The sequence below is a fragment of the Cydia splendana genome, chromosome 6 (assembly GCF_910591565.1).
Source record: "Cydia splendana chromosome 6, ilCydSple1.2, whole genome shotgun sequence".
Taxonomy (NCBI): Eukaryota; Metazoa; Arthropoda; class Insecta; order Lepidoptera; family Tortricidae; genus Cydia; species Cydia splendana.
Genome location: NC_085965.1, coordinates 1,897,768 through 1,918,131, shown reverse-complemented (window position 1 = coordinate 1,918,131; position 20,364 = coordinate 1,897,768). Strand labels below are relative to the sequence as shown.

The 20,364-nt window shown below is 36.0% G+C and overlaps 1 protein-coding gene and 1 long non-coding RNA gene across 2 annotated transcripts in view; both read right to left on the bottom strand.

Moving 5' to 3' along the window:
• The window catches only part of LOC134791225 (thrombospondin type-1 domain-containing protein 7A-like), a 187,232-nt gene that overhangs the window by 58,554 nt on the left and 108,314 nt on the right, over positions 1-20,364 (bottom strand). The gene's annotated exons all lie outside the window — the stretch shown is intronic.
• LOC134791819 (uncharacterized) lies at positions 2,997-4,154 on the bottom strand. The gene is made up of 2 exons (XR_010144337.1): positions 3,607-4,154; positions 2,997-3,370 (listed from the first exon to the last, which is right to left on the bottom strand). It is a non-coding gene; the product is annotated as an uncharacterized LOC134791819 (long non-coding RNA).

Below are 20,364 nucleotides of genomic sequence, written 5' to 3'. Positions count from 1 at the left end.
ATGTAACTTATTGCAACAATATATGAAATATCAAAAAAATATCCCAGCAGAAATACCAGTATTAATAAAATTACATTTTTTGGCGTGTCTTGGACCGGAAAATTGCTCAGTCTAATTTTTTCACTGGAATGCCATTTTATTGCCGTTTTATACCTACAAAATGAAAATCTAAAAATTTTCCACTCTCAGTTTTTAATAGTTCTATAATACATACATTTCGATACGCATTTTTTTTGGATTTTTTTACCCACTACGCCAAATTATATTCTAAGATCATATAAGAAGAAAAAACTGACAGAGCAATTTTCCGATGAAAATGAACGTCAAAAAAAGGAAGTATCATAAAAAAATATTCTCATGTTTGACAAAACTTTTAGATTTTTTTCTAGTATCACATACTGATACAAATAACTTATTCTGTAAAATAATTTTGGCCTGAGGAATTACTCGGTTCAATATATAATCAGATTTGTGTTTTTACCTAACTCAGGAGTTTTTTTTTTTTGGATATTTATAATGTTAGTCTCGGCTCATACTATACAATAACCAAGCTAAATTTCATCGACTGAGAAATTAATGCATGGGTCTCCATACAACAACTTGCTTCATTTACTACACTATTATATGAGTACGTAAAAGCAATATGTAGTTAATTAATAGTAGTTTATGTGACTGCTACATAATGAAAGGCATTAAAATACGAGTGTGGGTTTATGAAACGAATGAAATGAGTTTCATAATAGTATCACGCGAGTGTATTAATGCCTAATTATGTACAGTTACATACACTGCTTTATCTACACACATATTATAAACTTTCTATGATATATTCACTAACCTCATATTACGGCCGACATTGGGGCACTTTCCTCTCTGGCGGAACTCGCGGATATGAGATGGCGTCTCCGAAATATCTTTATCGTACATTTTACACGAAACTTTTGTTATAGTTACTTTAAAAACAACAAAACAAATTATTTTTTACTTACAAACTAATTAAAAGATAAACTGTACGTCAAATGGCGGCAAATGAAAACTTTTTTCACGCATGTCACGCATCTGTAGTTTTTTTTAATTCAAAGACAACCTAGAGTCGGGGTCGATTACCATATCGTCCGATACCAACTTACATGCGAGATTTGTCAATATTATATGCAATTGTCATTTGATTTCGAATAAAACGTCATCTCGACTGATATTAGAATAGGGGTCAAATCAAATTGCTTTTTTTTTTCAGAGATGTTCGAAATTTGAATGTCATTACCAAATCGATTTTGATATAGTAATGAAGCTATTACCACATTTTCACAGATAAGAAATTTGCTGTAACAAAACAGTTTATCGTAATGTGGGCCATTATTTACGGATTTTGAAGGTATCATAGAGAGTTTATGATATGTGTGTAGATAAAAGCTTTTACTATAAATGTATAATTTAAAGTACGTGTATATTTAATACCATAATTAAAATATTCTGCAGTATCGTAATTAATACACACCTCATTAAAATATTCTTGTAAGTTACAAGAGTGTTGAAACGCTACTTTGCTTGATAAATTTTAAAGTCACCTTGGAACAAATCGGTCAACAACGCTATTAAACCACAAACAATTAAGATTGCGCTGACAATGAATACATTATGTTTAATCTGATTACATTTTTATTACAAATATAAATCCTGAGCAAAACGGTTACATATTAAAATAAAACACGATCGTTTTAAATTTTATTTTGGTAAAATAAATGGCTAGTTTTGTTGATGATGAAAGAGTTTATATTTAACGGCCTCCTAGCCTAGTCGGTAGTGACCCTGCCTACGAAGCAGGAGGTCCCTAGTTCGAATCCTGGTAAGGGCATTTATTTGTGTGTTCATCACAAATATTTGTTCCTGAGTTATGGATGTTTTCTATGTATATAAGTATTTAAATATGTGTGTATATTGTATATATCGTCGTCTAGTACCCACAACACAAGCCTTATTGAGCTTACTGTGGGACTAGGTCGATCTGTGTAAAATTGTCCTGTAATATATATTTATATTTAAAAAGTTTGTGATACTTTCTAATGTTATATTACCGTATATAGAGGCGTAGACAAATGCATTGTTTTTATTCGACTACGGGACCTAAGGACATGGGGTCATTTTTGAGCTCTAGTCAGACTTCTATAGTCATTTTATTTCCTTGCCTGCCACTTAGAATCATTATGGTTAGAACAACAGATCGAGCGCTAACAATATCGTAGCTTCCAGACACTTAATTAATTAGTATGAAAACTCCGCGGGCGCGATACTGAGCGCTCGATAATGTAATAAGGGGATATAATTACAGGGCTAGTTTTATTGTCTTTGGAACGCGAAGAGTATCGAACTTTGTATAACGTGTTTATTTGTAAAACAATGTTAGTTGTTATTCTGTCCTGTCATATTACATACACCAGTAACACATTTTGTTAGAATAAATATTGTATTTAGGTGTAGAAGGGGCGCGCTCAAAGAATATAATACTCACTAGGAGAAGAACGATAACTCCATACAAAAAAATGTCCCTTTCAAAAGTTCGTTTATACTACTAGCGCTCTGGTAGGATACCATTGTAATTAGAATTGACAACCCGTTTAGCCTAGCGGGTATTGGCAGTAATCCAGTTCAGGAAGCTAATGGTCCTGGGTTCGAATCCCAGAGAGGGAATTTCTTTTTGTATTTTTTTATTTTTTGTTGGGGTCAGGTTTTTAAGAGCCCATCAACGTGCACACTAGCGCCACTGCTGAATACATTAAACTAGTTTTTATGTTATTGGATTCGTCAATCTACCCGTCCAAAGTTAAAACGGCCGTTTTTGTTTTGAGCTCATAGATCGACGAATCCAGCAACATAAAATCTAGTTTGATGTATTCAAAAGGTACCTAAATACACAATACAGTCCGTAGCGGCCCCTTTTTTAAATACATGTCGTTAAATTTAAATAATCACGATTATTTAGCAGTGGCGCTAGTGTGCACGTTGTTGGGCTCTGAAATTAGCATTTCACAAATAAGTAAAAAAATACGTTAAAAGATAATGATTAGGTACTATATTCAGAAATTCGTGAAATATAAAAGGTAACAAAAAGTTACGTATTATTAAGATATAAATATTTTCATAATACATATGAATACATACACTGATATGGCAAATGGTTACAAGTTGTTATTACATCTATCCGGTTATCGGACATTTTCTGCTTCACAGCTCCGCGCAGCGTTCTTGGTCACCGGGAAACTAGTTTGGATATGCGGCAGATACGTGCCCTTCTGAGCTTTTTCCAAAAAATCATATGACGGCCCAGGATTATATTATTATCTCACGCTCAAGCCATCTGCTGATTCACTTTCTAAAACAAAATAGTCAAAAAATTAAACAATATAATCTATCTTCCTAATTACTAACGTCGCTAATTCCTAGGGTTACCTTGGGCTTAAACAATGTGGGGTTTTACATCTATGTTGAATTTTGATTATAATTTCGGACGCGGCCGCGGGACTTACGGGGATAGTAAGATTAAATTATTATATTTGAATTTGGTAATTAGCACGCTCATTTTTATTTAAAGATTAATATATATCTTACCTTGAAATTATCGCTGTTTCTGATTTACTACAACGGTTTCCACACACACATTAGGGCTTTCCATAATCCGGATAAGAATTGTTGATAAAGTCGCCATTGCCGGATACATACAGCAAGGAAGGAAGAGAGACAACGGTTTAAATTTAACTAAGTCTGTGCGAAGACGCATTTAGATATGTTGCTCGTACATATGAATAGATTTTATTTTCAAAATTAATAGGTAAATAAATATATTTCAAGTGAATAAATCGTTTTATATGAAAATTGATATTTTTGCATTAAATGACTTAAATGACAGCATTGACATTACAGACTTTTATCTTGTCTATGTTCTTACCGGCCAGACCCAAATCAAGGCCTATCAAAGAGGCCAATTGACAAAGATTTTTTTTTATTTTATCAAGGAGGGTAGAGGCACGTCTACCCTTCGTAGATTTTATGAACATAGACAAAGAAAAACTGAAATATAATAGATAATAATATACATATATCAAAAAATAAATAATAATTTACATATGACTACTTCATAAAATACAAATCAAAATAATTTGATTTGTTCCTAGAAATCGCATCTATAGACAAAGCCAGTTCTAGCAATGTTGCTGTAGTAAAATATTTTAATGTTAATTACTGGCAATCTCGTCTGGGAACGGACAACACATGCACAATTTTGAAGGGTCACATCGTTTCAAGGAAGTCAATAGGCCTTGGGCGCGCTACTAGTTGAGGAATTTACTCAATAGGCTACATTCATACTAGTCAAATCAGCTTCTTTTTTAGAACTGTCAAAACGATTTGCTAATATGGAATTTATATGAAAACGAATATAGTGACGTCACCGTAAACTCACCTATTTTTCATATTTCAATCCGATTTATTAAATACAAATCGTATTTAAAAATAGCTGCTATCTATGTTTTACTAATAATTATCTGGTGCTTTATTTCGTGCACGGTTTGAAATAATTTATTTTAAGTACAGGAAACATCCCTATTATGGCTGAGTTACAAGGGTGTTATCTCATATGTGGTTCAAGCTAAATAATAATTATATTTAACTGACATAAAAATGCAAGCAATGAAATAAGATCTTCTATCAAATATAGTTTTCAAAAGTGATACATTTCAAAGAAGACGTAATCATGGCAACGTTACTCGTGAAATAAAACTATTAGATTTTTTTTAAAGGATCATATCGCGTACTTATAATAAATTTTTGACACTGACAGATCTGATCCATATCGTATCGAGATCTAATCTAAAGAATCAGGCGGTTATGTTAATGTTTTTAAAACGCTCTGCTTGTAATCTCTTCAACTCGTTTTATACAACACTGAAGAGTCATTAACTTTTGTATACACTCGTATGGATTAACATTAAACGTACACATGTGGCTACATAAAGAGTTCAATACACACCACCACAAGGCTATTCAAATGAAAACAATAAAAGTTACAATACCTAGCCTAGGTCACACAAACAATAAAACCTGACTTAGCCCTAGGTCACACAGAACATGCGATCACATGTGGATACGTTTGTATTCCACTCACGCACTGGTTTAAAGGTCTCATTACTCGGGTCCAGACCGACCACACACAGTACCGTCTTTACCATAAGGGCAGACGGGGCCCGTGCCCAGGGCTCCTATCCTCAGGGGGCCCCGAAGCACAGACAGTAACAGTATATTTGATTACCCATAATAAATAGAAGATCATAATAGAAAAACCGGGCAAGTGCGAGTCGGACTCGCGCACGAAGGGTTCCGTACCATAATGCAAAAAATGGCAAAAAAAAAAACGGTCACCCATCCAAGTACTGACCCCGCCCGACGTTGCTTAACTTCGGTCAAAAACCACGTTTGTTGTATGGGAGCCCCACTTAAATGTTTATTTTATTCTGTTTTTAGTATTTGTTGTTATAGCGGCAACAGAAATACATCATCTGTGAAAATTTCAACTGTCTAGCTATCACGGTTCGTGAGATACAGCCTGGTGACAGACAGACGGACGGACGTACGGACGGACGGACAGCGAAGTCTTAGTAATAGGGTCCCGTTTTACCCTTTGGGTACGGAACCCTAAAAATGTTAGTTTAATTCGCTTTCTTTACTTTCCAAAAGGGCCCCAAATTCTTATATGCCCCAGGGGCCCCAGCATAGTTTAAGACGGCCCTGACCACACAGTAATACAGTTTGTTTTCTAGCTACTTGTAAATGGACCATTTTATTTAAACTTGTACACAACACTTTTTTTATTTGAAATTTTTTATGTTATGCCCACTCTAAATCACGAGCTCTTCTGATCCTAATAGGAGAAAAAAAGTGTTATATAATTTTCATTTCCATTCCGTTGCTATGCATTTTTCATGCAGTTTGTAAAAACTATTGTGAATCTCTTTGAAAACTATTCTATGTCTTTTCCCGGGTGTCAAAATATCTCCATAACTATCATCAAAATCGGTTCAGCGGTTCAAGCGTGAAGAGGTAATAGACAGACAGAGTTATTTATAATATTAGTATTTTTTTTTTTCCCTAGCCTACTTTGGTGTCCCACTGCTGGGCAAAGGCCTCCCCTCGTTTTTTCCACTCGACCCTGTCATCGGCATTTTCCCACCATTTGGGGTAGAATGCGTCCAAGTCGTCCCGCCATCTCCTTTTTGGTCTGCCTAATCTCCGGCCTGCACCGTCTATTGTGTTCCGTGGGTCCCACTCAGTAACCATTTTGGCCCACCTTTCTGGGTGCATGCGGCAGACATGTCCAGCCCAGTCCAACTTAAGCTTAGTATTAGTATATTTAGTATGTATATCGGGAACACGCCAAGACAAATATACATAGTATTTATAATGTGTTATACCATATAACCTACTTTATCCCGACTAAATGTTACACATGTCGTTGACGAAGATGCACCCTCGCTCGGAGACGCAGTAACCTCGTTGTGCACTTCACGAGTAAAAGCACGAGACGGTTTCGTAATTCGATTTCTACCGTGTCTTTGCCTGTTTGTTTCAAGCAACTTCATTGGCATGTTAATGTTTTGATAGGGTCTCTATTGTTTCCCAAATAGTTTTAAGTCATAATATATTGTTTGTCCGAATTTTCGTTAGTCTTAATTGGTTTTTCTCAGAAACGCGTAACTTTTCAGGATTGCCATAAAACAAACCTAACCTAACCTAACCTATCTATAGAATAATCTTACGACAATCCTGAAAAGTTAACGGTTTCAGTTTTATGACTAACATAATATGACAAACAATACATTATGACTTAAAACTTTATGGGAAACAAAGGGACCCCGTTTTGATTTACTAAGTTTATTCCTTAAAGTTTCATGAACTTACACATAAAAGTAGGTAGTGAAATCCAATTGATCCCCTTTAAAAATAATCAATCTTGCCTTCGAAATGACCGTGAAAAACCACCATATAATATATTGTACACCATATAAATAATGTAGTTTTTACTACAAGAGTTATTTCGTATAAGTATGTAGGCTATCGAAATAATTTCATGACTATAGTCTATAACTTACAAATATGAACCCAAATTAGGTTAATGTTTGCAAATATTTATAGGTAATGTTGACGGAAGCTAATGACCAATTTTAGCAACCCCTATTTAGGGGCTATCGCCCTTTGTGTTAAATAATGTGTACACACGAATTAGTGAGGTATTTCTGAACCTAATGACTGAAATAAATTATTTCTTAAACTAGTGCAATAATATTTAATTACATAAACGGGTCTACCGCGATATAATTTCATTGTTTATACCTTAAATTCCAACGTTTCAGCTGAGTTGCACCATGCTGTGATCACAGAAAGACTGATGTCCCAGCAAATGTCAACGGAGATATAAATAAAACAACACTAAACTACCCGAAATTAGTTTATAAAAATGTTCGGGCTAGACAAAGAAATTGCAGCTACCCGTTAAAGTCTAATGTTTATTGTCCACGGCACGACACGCAACACTCACAGTATTCGTGTATCCGTTTGTGTAATTAAACATGTGTACAAAAAGCGAGAGTTTAAAGTGTTATAGTGCAAAAATGGCATTTGTTTGAAAAATAAAGATAAAAGATAAAAAATAGTTTATTCAAGTAGGCATATTACAATGCGCTTATGAACGTCAAATAAACCTTTACCGGCTCCAACCGTACACCTCTGCCCCGAGAAGATTTAAATCCCCCCTCAATTGGAGGAGGGTATCCCAATATGGGACCGGCAACAAACTCGGCGGGACACATCTTTTCAAAACATTATTACATCTTATAATTAACATGCATTACGAGTAATTAAGAAAAATACAATTTAAATTACTATAGAATTCATGCAATTATACTCAGTGAGTACATAACTTTGTCAATTGTCAATCTAGCAGGAAATGTGTATGTTTTTTCTAAAACTAAGGCATAATTCTTCGTTTTATCAGCTGTGGGAAGGCTTCCAACGAGATAGATTGATAATTTGCATTACGAGTATATGCTCTTTGATAATTTGAGGGCCAAGATGCCAATCATTTGCGCCGTAGCGAACGAAACGCTAATGTCCCTCTGTCGCATTTATATGGAAGTGATAGAGAGATGTTATCGTTTCGTTCGCTAGCGCGCAAACTATGGTGTCATGGTTAGGTCCTCTGGTCAAGTTCGTTCTTGGTTACATCATAGTCAAGGAATATTTTTTTTTAACGAGCCTATAAGGTGTCCCACTGCTGGGCAAAGGTCTCCCCCCTAGACTTCCAATCCTCCCGATTGGAACAAATGTATAAAAAAAAACAACGGGTTGCACTCCGGGAGTGCCGGCAGAAGTGAATACTCGAACGACATTGTAACTCAAAATATTAATAACAGCGCCATCTAGTGCAAAATGTCTGCAGCACTATCTATAATTGAGGTTAACGCCATCTAGCGTTATTTCGTCGCATTACTTGAAACCCTGTGAGTACTACAGTTATATTAATACCAGTTTGAGGGAAACTCACTAGATGGCATTTAAATCAAAAAAAGAAAAACACAATGACATTGTCCGTCACACGTGACGTCACGCAAGCGCCCTGCGCCGCCTAAATGAAACAGCAGGCTTAGGCATACATTTTCGCCGCGCGGTAGAAAGAGAGGGTTACGCCTTACGCTCTCTTGAGTTTAACATTTTTTCCCTACCTGAAAAAGTGCACGGCGCCGCTAAAGAAGTTTTCACTTCAAAAATAGATGACCTAGACGCTTTTAAGTCTCGTACCTACAATATGCGGTAGAGTCGGACCACGATAAGTTTTCATGCGAAGTGCTACGTCAAGTATAGCTTACACGTAGTAAGTTAGCGTGTTTGGAGTATACTTAGATTGTTAAGTGCTAACTTTTGTCAATCTACCACTAGACGTATGACGACGCGTCTTCATTTTTTTCTGTAGAAACAGAAGAATAAGTATTTTTACACCCCGATTTCAACAACGTAAGTAGCTATGTCAATACCATCAGCTTCAAAATTTGTAAGACAATTTTCTAATTCCAGAAATCCTTCCAAAGTTTTACCAAAACCAATTAAATTAACGGCGCTCCGGCGAATTTAATTAAGAACGTCGAATTCTGTCATTACCGAGCAAAACTTGTGTCCTCCGGACAATGAACACTTCTGGAGACATTCAAGTTTTTAAATTATGATACTAAAATCAATGCTGGTACAGTCACCTGCAATAATATGTTACTCTTTGAAGGCCGCAAAAATATCTGACACAATCTTATTTGTATAGCCATAAGAGCGTGTCACATATTTTTGCAGTCTTGGAAGAGCAACATTGCAGGTGAGTGTAGGTACCTAACAGAGATCTTCGTGCATGGCGCACATCTCACGCACTATATTTTGCATGCACCATTTAGCGTGAGCGATCTTCAATCAAAATAATATCAAAACCGTGTCATGTTGTTATATTTGAATCGGCCTCCGGGTTTGTATTATATTGATGACATGAATCGTTTGTCAGTGGACTTGAGTTTGTAAGTACATACTGTCTTTTTCTTATTTTATAATATAACCTACTAGTGACCCGCCCCGGCTTCGCACGGGTTAACAAATTATACACTTAAACCTTCCTCAAGAATCACTCTATTGATAGGTGAAAACCGCATGGAAGTCCGTTCAGTTTTTGAGCTTATCGCGAACATACAAACACACAAACAGACAGACGCGAAGGGGGACTTTGTTTTATAAGGTGTCGTAATATCAATGATACATTTTTGATATTCCATGGGACTAAAAAAGACATAACAACGAAAAGTCAAACAATTTTCAACTGAATTAACATAAGTAGCCTGTTTTAAAATACATACCTATGTATATTTAAATGAAATGGTGGATTCAAGTTTCGTTGAACTGTGTGTGGCTGTGTTTTCAAACTTGCGTTCTATTCAAAGGGATGAAAAGTTGGAATTAATTTAAGTTTAAGTTTGTATGTATTCAAGTTTGGTTAAGTGCGAACCGATGTACGCTATTAAATAGTTATGGGAGCAAGTTTTGGTTTAGAATAGGCTTTTGTGTTGAGTAAAGGTCGTAAACGGTACTTGGCGTAGTTGAAACTTAAGTCATTGCCAATAGAGGTGACAGCAAGGTGTCATCATTTGGGCATTAGCATGTCAAGCACTAGTACGTTTACCTTACTGCGCTTTATGGCTTTTTATACGTTTTGCTATAAACTGTATATGAAACTGGGGTTGCCATATAAATGGAATATACTGACAAGAGTCCGGATTTCACCCCGAAAACCCTGATATTTCATGGACGTTCATTTTACCTAAAATAAATCCATACCTAAGGGATTTTATTTAACTATTTATTTACTTAAACTTTAACACAAACATATAATTAAGTATACAATTATGTACAAATGGCTGACCTAATACCAAAAGGTATACTATTTTTACTTAATTGAAAAGGTTGCAACATATGTAATTATGTTTAAGAACTAGAATCTTATTTTAACCTCTTAGTAACCATTACAAGGGCACAAATTACAACAGTCAAAGTCAACAAGGCATTAAAAAATTACAAAAAGTCAGATTTCAAATCCCACCTATATTTTTGAAGCTGCTATATATTTTAAAAATACGATACCAGACGCTAATGAAGTAGCTGAATAAAATCCGCAGCGAATATTAAATTTTTTCTCCCTACGAAACAAGAAGGAAATTTGCAACATTTCTTTCTTCATTTAAATTTTAAATACGATATTTATGAGGAGAGATTAAGCAATACTTTCCCTCTTTTATCACCACTGCATTTTGCGGAAGCTTGCGTTTGAAAATGAACTGAAATATTTAAAAACCAAACGAGATGGTCTAACTATCTACCCTGTGATTTTTTTACAGACTACTTTAAACTACGAGCATACTAAAATTTTATTTTGTCGGAATTCCTATAGAATTTTATTTTTTCTAATTTATGATAATATTATACGTAAAAATGTGGGAATGTACTTACAAACTTTTCTTGGAAAGTTTTATTTGTAACAATATTTTACAATTATTATAAATACTTACTAGAACATTATACTTTAAGAAAATATAAATATTTCATGCGGTGTTTTTAGTTTTCCGTGCAAAACTTTGTTCACGGAACACTTCGGTCTTGCAAATCAGTTAAATGTTTTTTTCTCAGAGACCGTTTCACGTAGATACCTAAAATTTGGAACAGGTATAGCCATTACCACCACTAATATTGTAAAGAAGTCAAAACTGATTACCTATTTCTTATTTTTTACGGTGTGTGTATGTTGTATAAACCTTCATCGGGTTATCAAATTATTAAGGCAGAGTTGGCCTCAAGGGGTAGTGACTAGAGTATCCTTCCTCGGTGAATCATGGCCTCTTGCTGGGATTTATGATGTTTTTTGCCACACCCGTCCGGTCCACGCGTAATATACTGCCCCGCATTTTAATTACTGTTTTCTAGACTTTCCTGTGTAATTTAGCTGTTATATAAAAGTTTTAATTTGAGAATGAAGAGGCTATATGTTGGACTCTTGAACTACGCCCTTCTTTAACCTAGTTAGTAGCTAGTGATTGAGTGCCGGTAAGGGCATTTATTTGTGTGTTTCTCACAATTATTTGTTTCTATGTATTTAAGTACCTATTTACATATTTATCTTTATCTATTATAATATATATATCGTCGCCTTGTACCCACGATACAAGCTTTATTGAGCTTACTGTGAGACTAGTTCGATTTGTGTAAGATGTCCTGTATCTAATATTTATTTTAAACTTTCGCGTTTTGAACACATATTAACTCACCTTGTCACTCAAATTACCTTGATTTACCGACGTTTCGACACAGGTTTCACTGGTCGTAAATCAAGGTAATTGAATAAAATTCGCGTTAGACCCGTCTATAAATGTGAGTTAATAAATATTTATTTTTATTTAAAGAAGTAACTTATACTTTTCTATCGTACCCATAAATAATACGAGCTTTGCTTAATTTGAGGATGAGTCAGTAAAATGATCTCCCAATATTTATTATTTTTTAAGCGCAAGTCAAAAGGACTCCTGCTTAGGAATAATGACTCCGTCAACAGTTTTGTAGGTTTTATCTAGATACTAATAGAAAATAAGCGTTATTGTATGGTGTAGCTAACCCATGAAATTTACATGAAGAAGGCATTTTGTTTGTGTTTGTAAAAAAAAAAAAATTAGTAGTCTGAAAAGAACTCCACAACAGAATCGTGTTTCTAAAGTTGAAAAGAACTCGAGAGTCGAGGTAAAATTACACGAGCCTGAAAAACATAATCGAGTCTTAAAGTACAGACTCGAGTCTTAAGTTCTTAACCAACATTAAATGAAACTGTTAAAAAATAGGCCGTTTTGTCGCCTTCAGGCCAAATTTGACACATATATTAGTGCGTCTCGCCCACGCCAATAAGTACATGTACGAACTAGTACGAGGGACATGTACGATATTTTGAATTACATCAGTTAGAGACATTCTGATATCAGGCGGCTTAGCACGGTCGCGTTTTTATCCCTTGTCACCATGCCTGTCACGTTCTAACAAGTATGTAAGTGCGAAAGGGACGCGCATAGTGATAGTCGATAAAAATGGAACCGTGCTGAGCCCGCAGTGTACGTCCAAATTGGCCTGCTAGTCAACGCAACGATAAATCGGTTCCCAAGGTACAACGTATGTAATTTAAACGTTCAAGTCGAGGCCGCCACGCCGTGATATATTAGGGTATAATGGCTTTATTTCAGCCATTCAATAATGGCCGGGATAGAATTACACACGTCACGTTCAAATTGAAACTTTACTCGTATGGAATAAGATCGAATTTAATAGCTGCATTTTATGCGAAAGTTCTGCATTAATTGGTAATGAAAAACGAGTTATGTTATAGAGCCATACATTTGAGTATTAATGTCTTGAACAATATTAGTTCTATTCAATAATTAATTGTTATAAATAGGCAGGGCAATTATTATTGCATAATATTTACTTGCATACACAAATACTCGTATACTACTTACTAGTTTTTGCCCGTAAATTCGTCTATGTGGATTTAGTAATTTGGGTAGCTATTTTTTAACCATTGTTCTTTGGACAGTCAACAACCTACGAGTTGTTTTGTTACCTTATTATGATTTTATTCATTACTAGACGGGCCCGCAGCTCCGCTCGCGTAAATGAAATAAAGAGTTTGTCTTATGTTTAGTTAAATACCGATATTATTATGTATTGAACCCTGCTAGGGTTTATAACTGTTATAGGGACTTCTTATTTGTAACCGATATTTGGATAACTTAATTCGCAAAGTTCTCAAAAAATGATGTGATTTGATAAAAGGCAAGATTGTATTTTTTCATCTACGTAGGTATTTATTTAAAACTTGTTTCAACATAAAATTATGGGGTTGCATTTTAATTACGCATTATAGGGAGGGGGGAGGAGTAGGAACCCCCCCGAACCCATCCCCAAAGTTAGGAAATCAATAGTTACCACGAAAATATTTTTTTTTATTTTTTGAGGTTATGTTCAATAAAACAACTAAAGCGTACGAAAGGGTAACCAATTTGGACTTAGAAAATTTCGTATACATATTTTTGAGCACTTTGTCCGTATACATGTTTTGAGCACTTTGTCCGTATTATGTTTTTGACCACTGTATTTCTTTTTTGACAGCGAGTCGGGTGTGTTGTGAACGCAAGATACCTAACACTCCTCATCGCTTCGCTCGTCGTCGTACAGACCTAACGGTGACTCTGGCACTGTATTTCGTTCCGTCACTTCCGTCACACGTAATTTCAAACACTTATAAAAAAAAAAACTACGCGTCTCCTAGACACAAACTCAGGTGTCGTTTAAAAGGGGTGACCAACCCCTATAAAATGCCACCCTTCCCCCCGCCCCTCCCTATAATGCGTGATTCAAATGCTAACCCAAAATTATTATTTATTTTTATAAGCCCAATTGCAAAAACGATCATTAGATTAATTTCCGCCTTAAGACGAATATGTACGACCACCGCCCATAAATCGCATTTTCATACAAACGTAAATAGTCCCCATTTCCCTGTCTGGATATTGATATTACTTACGACGGCTACGGTGACCCAACGACCGAAAATGAGTCCTGGCTTCCGACATCAGATCACGGCATGTTTCCCGGTATTGCGATAGCTCTCGCCAGTCGCCATGGCCGAGGTTGAGCAGATCTTGAGCAACCCTTGAGCTCCAAAATATCTGAGCATGCACTTTAACTACATTATAATTTACATTGTTCAGATATTTGTGAATACCTCGGCCGTTCCGATATATCTGATGAGGACTGTTCAGTAAGAAGAAAAAATCCTACCTGGTCGAGTCGTATTACGCGAGAAAACAGTTCCCGAATTGGTTATATCTGTAAAGTCATTAAAGTATAATTATCACACACACACATTATTACGGGCACCATCCCTTGAACTGATATTTTTGGCCCATCTAGGCAGCCCGTTCCCCGGACGAATGGTAATGTTTGCCGAAGCCGTGAAAGTCAATCTGAATAATATAACTCAAAAATAAAATACAAATTGTTAACACGATAATCATACGATAATACTAATTTAATTGATAAGTCATTTATGGCATTTAAGTCACTCGTATGGTTATAGACTAAGGTTGAGGTTGTCAGCACTTTTTATTTTACTTCGTGTAATAAAACGCCGCAATAACTGTATACCAACATGACAAACATAAACATTGGGTATGTCTGTAGCACCACATCAAATAATTTTGTCCGTATCACCACCGAAACGAAACTAACCGAGAGTTGCCGAAAATGGTCGATCATCGTAAAATGAAGATTGTTATGAAATTTTCTTTTGCTTATTGTAAATGAAATACGCATCGAAAGCGATAGTATTTATGCTCTAGTTCTATTCTCATATTTAGATAATAGATTTAAACAGTTTTTTCTTATCATACGTGCGTCGTATTCGAGATACGTGTCAAAAACTTTTTTTGAAATTTGTAAGGCGCCATCTCGCTTCTTCGCTCGTTTTTTATCCCGTTCTGGTTTTTCGATTTTATATATATGATGCTGTTTACGAATTAGATGTGTTTTAAGTAGAGATGGGTAGGGGTGAGTAAATACTGAGTATTTACTCAAAGCACCCGATAAATACCCGTATTAACTCATTTAGGTGCGTAAAAACGATTGCTTACAAAATATTCAAAAAGTGAGATTTAAGAACAAAATTGTCTTTTATTGAAGAGTGCTAACGTATGTATTAACAATATCTATAAAATAAAAAGCATAATTTAGGACGCTTAATTTAGGAAAAAAAGGTAATTATTAGTGAGAGGCAAATTGTGATAATGCATAGTTGACAATTTTGTTTTAAATAAGAAGGTATTTACTTTAAAAATATGATATTCAAATTCTATCGATGTTCTAGAAATCTAGATAACTGCATGTCGCGCAAAAGTGCGTGTTTACGCGGCACTTACGACCTTTTATTAAGGGTTTTTTTTAAAGAAAACTCAAAAATGGCTCAATCGATGATGTGCAAAATATTGTTTTTTGTACTCTATTATACGGCTAATCACCCGATATGTTTTTATATATTTTTCTGAACTTTGGTTCTAAAGTTATAGAGAGCTAAAAAATTTTTTGGCCTTTCGAAATGGTTTTTTTCCAAAAATATTCAATATATCCAAAAATGTTCTTAGAAACATATCAGTTATTTTTAAAGACCCATTTAATGATGTGCAACACGTTGGTGGTTTCTGATTTTTTTTTGTGACAATTAGTTACATGTATGGAGTGCCCCCCTTAAAAATACATTTCTTACAATTTTGAGTACTTAATCCAGTAGCGGCTTACAAAATACACCTATATTTCAAATTTATATGGCCCTTTCAGCACTCTAAATAGTTTTGGGTATAAACGAGTAAATACGGGTATATTGAGTAAATACTGAGTATTTACTCGGTATTTATCCGTGAGTATTTACTCACTACCCATCTCTAGTTTTAAGTGCCTATTCTATATTTAATTGTTTAAGTACTGCGGAATGGAGTATCGAGACAAACCATTCTGGTTTAACGATGCATTTGGATCAAAATATTATGTAATTGTGATTTATAAAATAAAATAATAAATAAATAAAGGTTGACTCACGCTAGACCGGGCCGGGCCGAACTTTCGCGCTTCGTTTTCTATGGAAAGCACCACGTGATCAGTGTGATCACAGATCAGCCGTCATAGAAAATGACATGTTGGACGCCTAGATTCGAGTACGGCCCGGTCTAGCGTTAGTCATCCTTAAAGGTTTGCTGAAACATCTGTAATAATCCCGACTTTCGAACCTTTTGTTCTATTGTCTCGTTCCTTCATTAAAATAAGTAAAGTTAAACAAGTTCCAACTTTTAATAGCTAAGCATTAAGATGTCTGGAAGTTTGTATCTGTTTGTAAAGATCGTTTTTAATTAAGAAAAACGCGGTGAAGTGGGAAAGTTAAGGAGGGTGCCTAATGAGTTAGATTGGACTTGGCCCGGCTTCGATTACATTACGTCAAATTAACGCTTACGGCGTTGTTAGTGCAATACCCCGGATCGGACTGTTATTAAATTCACATTAAATAATAAAAGAAAACCATGCGTGCACTGAGAATTAAGTCACAGTTTTTAAATTAGCTACTACTTAGGGCATACTGAAAATTCCTGGAACTGGACACTTAGAAAAAATAAGTCCTCTCATACGCCCACGTATAATATATGTAGTTTGGCCTACTTAGGACTGTCTCATTTCAATCATAGACAGAGAGAATCATACTGTCTTTGTCTTACGCTAGTACTAGCGCCCAAATAAAATAGATGAGTAATTGAGTATAGTTTTCTTGGTTGTTAATAACTGATATGTTGTGTTTGTCACTATACTCGTATCTGAAGAATTATCAAAATATTGAAACACGAACTTAATTATCAAAAAGCAGCCGTGTGATCGTTCACCCCTCAGTTGATCAAACAATTAGTATAATCAATTGCATGTAGCTCATTTAATACTTAATGTCAATACGATATTTTCCATTTACATAATTTTATTAATTGTACTTTATGTAATTTACGTGGTCAATATTCGTCAGCAAATATTGTTTGTAAAACATTACTGCCACAGAGCTGACTTACATATGACTGTACATATATATGTATTGTAATGAAGTATGCAGTAGTATAATTACTTTAGAGTATAGTGTACATGTAGTGCACAGAGCCCGTACCATAAGTCACTGATAGTGTCAAAACCGACATATACGCTCACGTCTACGTAATTTACTTACTTTCGCACTAATATGCGAGTACGAGATGTATAGAAAGTAAGTTACGTTCTCGATGGCGTTTATGTCAGTGCCAAACTGGTGGTAGCCACACAGGTTCACTTAAAATTTAGAGAATTTGAAGTACAAAAGCAAACTTATCCCTATAGGGATCTCCTTAATTTTTACTTATAGCTAAGCCCCGCTTAAGTAAAGAGTGCCCAAGGTATTAATTTGTATTTTTAACCTCAATTTTTTAACCGCTTTTTGCTTTCTCATAAATTTTTTTGTTAACCTACGTTAATACCACCCTATCTATACACACGCACACATACAAAAGTAATTTAATTAACTTGTACTAGAGGTCGAGCGAGCGAAGTACTTGGAATTTTCATTTAGCAAATTGAGCAACTAATATGATTAAAGCCTGATTGACCTGAAAGTCCTGAAACTAATGGTTTTATGTTGAACTTTATTCCCGAGAAACGAGATAAAATAACAAGTTTTCGGTTGTATGTAATTCTATATGTTTCACTTTCACAGTTCTAATAGAAAATACATACCTACTTTGAAATGGAGGCACAATGGCGGTACGACTGTGACGCATTGTAGGTGGTGGGATAGTACCTACTTAATAAAAACGACTTCACAAAACAGTTTGAACTGCCATTAAAAAACCACCATAAACGCAAGCTCCTGATGACACTCCTCGGTACGGAGTGAAACATGTCGAGCGTTTTTCGACTTAAAATACGTGAGTGACCCGTTCTTAATATATTTAATATGTCTGTGTCTCGCGGAAGTTTGGTTATTAGAACTGCCATTAAAATTATTTACGACCGCAGTGCTAGAAAACTAGTGTGTTCGCGCGAACTGTACATTTTTCTCTCCTGTGGGCAATAGTTAACAGCTTGTGGGCATGTAAGTAATGATTTTATCATACTACTTCTCTAAATAAAAGGAGTACCTTTTCACGTGGATAAGGGTTAAATAAGAAAATTAACCTTTATAGCCCTTAACTCTTGTGAATGTCTACAGGAAAGACGCGAACACAGTTTTGTGTTTGACCCATCTCGCCAAAATTTTTGCTTGAAAACCTAAAGTGTACGAACGAGAGGCTTTATAAAACAGTGGCCTGGCTCTCATAACCCTCGTGATACTCGCCGTCGAGTGCACTGGATAAATCAATTGAGCGCCAATCTGCGGCGCCCGTAAATGGCCGCGCTGCCGGGTTGCAACGTTACAACGACTACGAGTGTGAAACGTCGATGCGAAATATCAGCTACGGTGGAACCTCGATTATACGAGCTAATGGGGACCGAGACTAGTTCGGATAATCGAAATGTGAGTTAACACATTCAGCGCCAAGAACCCGACTGTCGGGTACACTGTTCGTAGCGACTACGCGCTCCATACGGGCGAAGACGTGGCTACGTGCTACGAGCGTAACCCGTGGCACTTAGTGGTAATGAATGTGTTAAACTAGATAAAAAAAAACACTTTTTTACATCGAAACAGTAAAAAAAAATATCTAATCGGGGTTCTACTGTATTTGGTTAGATAATAGTAAAACTTTTTTCTTAAACATCTAACAATCTCCTTCACAGATCGCCAGGACAAGGAGATCGATAGAAGGATCGAAAACGCCTGGAGGAGCTTCTGGTTCATGAAGGAACTCATGAAGGGTAAACTCCCAATTGCACTGAAGCGCAAGCTCGTCGACATGTGCATCTTGCCCATCCTCACCTATGGTGCCCAAACCTGGTCACTAACTGAGGCTCAGAAATCCCGGCTCAAGGTTTGCCAAAGGGCAATGGAGCGAAGTATCCTGGGTGTCCGAAGATCTGACAGGGTGAGGAACACAGAGCTTCGCTTCAAAACCCGAGTCGTTGATGTTGGGGTGAAGACCGCCAGGCTAAAGTGGGACTGGGCTGGACATGTCTGCCGGATGCATGATGACAGATGGGCCAAAATAGCCACTAGCTGGCATCCCCAGGGTAGTCGAGGCAGAGGCAGACCGAGAAAGAGATGGCGGGACGACCTGGATGCATTCCAGCGGGATTGGCGGGATCTTGCTCAGCACAGGGAGGACTGGAAAGGGAGAGGGGAGGCCTTTGCCCGGCAGTGGAACACACACATGGGCTAGTAAAAAAAAAAATCTAACAATCTGACTATTTTCATTATTAACGATCCCTTACCCTTAGCCTAATCGGTGGTCACTCGGTCACCTACTGAGTCCTGGTGGGATCGAACCCCGTAAGAGTATTAACAAGTAATTGTGTGTTTAATCTAAAGAAATATTTATTAATTTAGGTAAATACATATTTTAGTACGAATTAAGTAGGTATACTATGCGTATCCGGGCCATTTTATTTAAAGTTGTCCCCTACACTTTTTTTTCAAAATTGGGAGTTTTTATGTTTTTTCTACTCAGAATCATGAGCTCTTTTGATCCTAATAGGAGAAAAAAAGTGTACCAAGATTTCCATACATTTTTCGATCTTTCCATTCCGAAACCGCCATACAAAGTCTATGAAAAAATGGCAACGGAATGGGAAAAAACCTTGGGACACTTTTTTTCTCCTATTAGGATAGAAAGAGCTCGTATTCGATTCCGGGTAGAAATAACTTAAAAAATCCTAATTTTGAAAAAAAAGTGTAGGGGACAACTTTAAATAAAATGGCCCATCCGTCGTCTAGTTTTGCTTAGTTAAGGGCTGTGTGTAACATTGTCCCGAAATGTTTTCTTAGCTTTCCCATAATATCATTCGGAACGTGTTTTCTCAAAATGATATCAATCTCAATGTTAATCATTTATCGTGTAGGCGTGGAGAACAAATCGCTAGAAATTATAGTGATAATTTTCTCGACTGAAAACTTTTAGCAATTTATTAGTAAACTACAAAACTTTCGCCATTTACACCGAAGACATGACAACGGGACTTCAAATACTCCAAGTGGAAACCCAATCAATC